Below are 4,342 nucleotides of genomic sequence, written 5' to 3' on the forward strand. Positions count from 1 at the left end.
ATAAACCTTAGAGTCAGTTTGTCAATGTCCACAAAATAACTTTCCAGGATTTTGATTGGAATTTCAGTGAATCTAGAGATGAAGTTGGGAAGAACTAAATCTTGACAATATTGAGTCTTCTTGTCCATGAACATGGAATACTTCTCCATTATTTAGTTGTTATTTAATTTAATTCATCACAGTGTTTTATTTTTCCTTATATTTTGTACATATTTTGTTAGATTTATACCTGAGTACTTCATTTGGGGGAGTGCTAAGGGATATAAATGGTACTGTGTTTTTAATTTCAAATTCCACTTGTTCATTGCTGGTATATAGGAAAGTGATTGATTTTTATATGTTCTAAGACTTATGGGAGAATAAACTAGTATCATCCACAGACAGAAAATGAAATCTGCAATATTGGAATTATGAATGTTCAAATCAGCCCAGACAAGAATATAAGTCCAAACCACCAATAGACGAATGAAATACCATATGGTCCAAGATATATCCTTAAAGTTTTGACACAACCCTCAGTCTGAATTGTGAGGACTGATCTTCAGTTAAGTCCAGCCAGCAGAAATTGACTGTGCAATTTTCTGTTGTATTTATTATACAGACTGTGTATATTCTAGAAGGTTCCTTTAGTGCTACACTATTGTACTTTCTGTCCCAGCAATTAGAGGGCATGCAAATTCCACAAAGTCATCAATAAGAACAGGCCATGCTCTTTCTTTGTGATAATTAGACATGTTATCTGCAATCATTGTACTGAAATCTAAAAGAAGATGCCAAGTATTTTTTGGTATTGATCATTTATCATGTTCCAATAAAAATTTATTCCATAAGCCTAAGAATGTATATCTCCCTTAAACACTAAATTCCAGCAGGCAATTGCCATTTCTAGATCTAATCCTTTTTGTCTTGGATTCTTTGCAAAATTAAAAGTAAGCTTGTAAAAATCCTTAAATCATCCTGGTTCTTTCAATTCTTGTTCCATTTTGGGTATCTGGGCATTTAGTTTTTCTATGTCATATCATTCATGAACTCCTGTTTGGAAAACTTGCACTGTGTTGCTGCTCTGAACTTTCACACAATAATCACTGCACTGATGTTGGCTGGATCAAGTACGAGGTCATCACATATGTTCTGTATACCATCTATTGCAATTTTATTTTCATCTTGAGGATCTTTTTTTTTTTTTTTTAATTTTTTTTTCAACGTTTATTTATTTTTGGGACAGAGAGAGACAGAGCATGAACGGGGGAGGGGCAGAGAGAGAGGGAGACACAGAATCAGAAACAGGCTCCAGGCTCTGAGCCATCAGCCCAGAGCCCGACGCGGGGCTCGAACTCACGGACCGCGAGATCGTGACCTGGCTGAAGTCGGACGCTTAACCGACTGCGCCACCCAGGCGCCCCCATCTTGAGGATCTTTGTATCTATTGTATAGCTGTTCTAACTTCTTCCTGTCCAGTGATCCTTTTATACTCTCACATATATAAAGTTCAAGATTTGGGATAAAAAAAGTCTGTTGCAATATCTAACCTCCAGTCATTTTGAAACAGACAACTTACTACTGTTTTTTCACTTGAGTGTGTGAAGCTAATAAACTGATGAATTTTATCCTTCTGTGATGATTTCAACTTGCTCATGGTGGTGTCCTCTAGGCCTCTCCCCTCCTCCTTTGGCTCTGCAGTGAATCAGCTCCTGGATTTTTTTGTTGATTCTTTGAGATTTTTGACATAGATGATCATGTCATCTGTGAACAAAGATAGTTTTGTTTCTCCCTTCCCAATTTGTATACCTTTATTTTCTTTTCTTGCCTTATTGCATTATTTTAACTTCTAGTACAATGTTGAAAAGGAGTGGTGAGAGGGGATATCCTTGTCTTGTTTCTGATCCTAGTAGGAAACTTTTGAGTTTCTCACAAATATGATATTAGCTATAATGGTTTTTGTAGATATTTTTTACTAAGTAGAGGAAGTTCCCCTCTATTCCTAGTTTACTGAGGGTTTTTTTTAATGAATGAGTGTCAGATTTTGTCAAATGGTTTCTCTGCACCTATTGTTATAATCATGTGATTTTTTTTTTCTTTTTAATTTGTTGATGTGGTGGATTACATTGATTGATTTTCAAATTTTGAAGTAGCCTTCCAATACTTGGAATAAATCTCACTTGATCATGGTATATAATTTTTAAAATACATTGTTGAATTCAATTTGTGAATATTTTGTTAGGAATTTTGCATCTATGTTCATGAGAGATATTCATCTGTAGTATTCTTTTCTTGTAACATGTTTGTCTGGTTTTGGTATTAGGGTAACACCAGCCTCTTATAATAAGTTAGGAAGTATTTATTCTGCTTGTATTCTCTGAAAAAGATTGTAGGGAATTGATATCATTTCTTCCTTAAATGTTTGGTAGAATTCACCAGTGAACCTATCTGTTTCCAACAGAACCTATCTGTTATTAATTCCATTTATTTAATAGATAGAGGCCTATTTGGACTACCTATTTCTTCTTGCGTGAGTTTTGGTAAATTGTGTCTTTCAAGGATTGGTCCATTTCATCTAGGTTATCAAATTTGTGAGTATAGAGTGGTTCATAATTCTTTTATTATTCTTCTAATGTCTATAGGCTCTGCAGTGATGCCCCTTCTTTCATTTCTGGTATTAGTAATGTGTATCTTCTCTTTTAGATAAAAGAGAGTTGGCCTGACTAGAAGCTTACTAATTTTATTAATCTTTTCAAATAACCAGCTTTTGGTTTTGTTGATTTTTTTCTGCTGATTTCCTGTTTTCAATTTTGTTGATTTCTGTTCAAATCATTATTATTTCTTTTCTTTTCTTTTTTCTTTTCTTTTCTTTTCTTTGATGTTTATTTATTTTTGGGAGACAGATACAGAGCACAAGAGGGGGAAGAGCAGAGAGAGAGGGAGACATAGAATCCAAAGCAGGCTCCAGGCTCTGAGCTGTCAGCACAGAGCCTGATGTGGGACTCAAATCCATGAACTGTGAAATCATGACCCGAGCCCAAGTGGGACGCTTAACCAACTGAGCCACCCAGGCTCCCTACTGTCTTTTCTTATGCCTACTTTGCATTTAATTTGCTCTTCTTTTTCTAGTATCCTAAGATTAAAGCTTAGATTTTTGATTTTAGATCTTTCTTCTCTTCCAATATATGCATTCAATGTTATAAATTTCCTTCTAAGCACTGCTTTCACTGCATCCCACAAATTTTTAAAGTTATGTTTTCATTTGCATTTAGCTTAAACTATTTAAAATTTCTTTTTCTTTGGCCCATGTGTTATTTTGAAGCGTGTTGTTTGATCTACATATATTTCAGAATTTTCCAGTTACTTTCTGTTTTTGATTTCTAGTTTAATTCCACTGTGGTGTGAGGTCAGATGTTGTGATTTCAGTTCTTTCAAATTTGTTAAGGTGTGTATTATGGCCCAGAATGTGGTTTGTCTTGGTGAATGTTCCATTTGAAGTTGAGAAGAATGTGCATTTCTGTTGTTACATGGAATAGTCTACAGATGTCAATTATATCCAATTGATTATAGGTGTTGTTGAGTTCAGCTGTGTCTTTACTGATTTGCTGTATGATGGATCTGTTCATTTATGAGAGATAAGTATTGAAGTTTCCCACTATGAACATGGACTCAACTATTATCTTATTGCAATTCTATTAGTTGTTACCTCACATAGTTTGACACTCTGTTGTTAGCTATGTACATGTTAAGGATTACTATGTCTTTTTGGAGACCTGACCCCTTAATTATTATTTATCCCTGATAACTTTCCTCGATTTGAAATCTGCTCTGTCTGAAACTAATGTAAGTACTCCCATTTTCTTTTGATTAGTGTTAGTATAGTATTTTTTTCTCTATCCATTTACTTTTAATATATATGTGTCTTTAATTTAAAGCAGATTTCTTGTAGACAGTCTATTGTTGGATCTTATGTTTTATTTATTTTATTTTATTTTATTTTAATTCCAGTAGAGTTAACATACAGTGTTATATTAGTTTCAGATGTACAATATAGTGACTTAACATTTCCATACATCACCCAGTGCTCATCATGACAAGTGCACTTCTTAATTCCCATCACCTATTTAACCCATCTTCCTGCCCATCTCTGCTCTGGTAACCATCAGTTTGTTCTCTGTAGTTAAGAGTCTGTTTCTTGGCTCATCTCTCTCTCTCTCTTTTCCCTTTGCTTGTTTGTTTTGTTTCTTAAATTCCACATATGAGTGAAATCACATGGTATTTGTCTCTCTAGTTGGATCTTATGTTTTGATCTACTCTGATAATCTGTCTTTTAGCTGATGCATTTAGACCATTGACATTCAAA

General features: G+C 34.3%; 1 pseudogene; it reads right to left on the bottom strand.

Annotated features, from left to right (window-relative positions):
• Positions 1-490: 490 nt before the first annotated feature.
• On the bottom strand, positions 491-1,636 carry LOC123582042 (annotated as a pseudogene).
• Between the last annotated feature and the right edge of the window lie 2,706 nt (positions 1,637-4,342).

This window comes from Leopardus geoffroyi, chromosome B3 (genome assembly GCF_018350155.1).
Source record: "Leopardus geoffroyi isolate Oge1 chromosome B3, O.geoffroyi_Oge1_pat1.0, whole genome shotgun sequence".
Taxonomy (NCBI): domain Eukaryota; kingdom Metazoa; phylum Chordata; class Mammalia; order Carnivora; family Felidae; genus Leopardus; species Leopardus geoffroyi.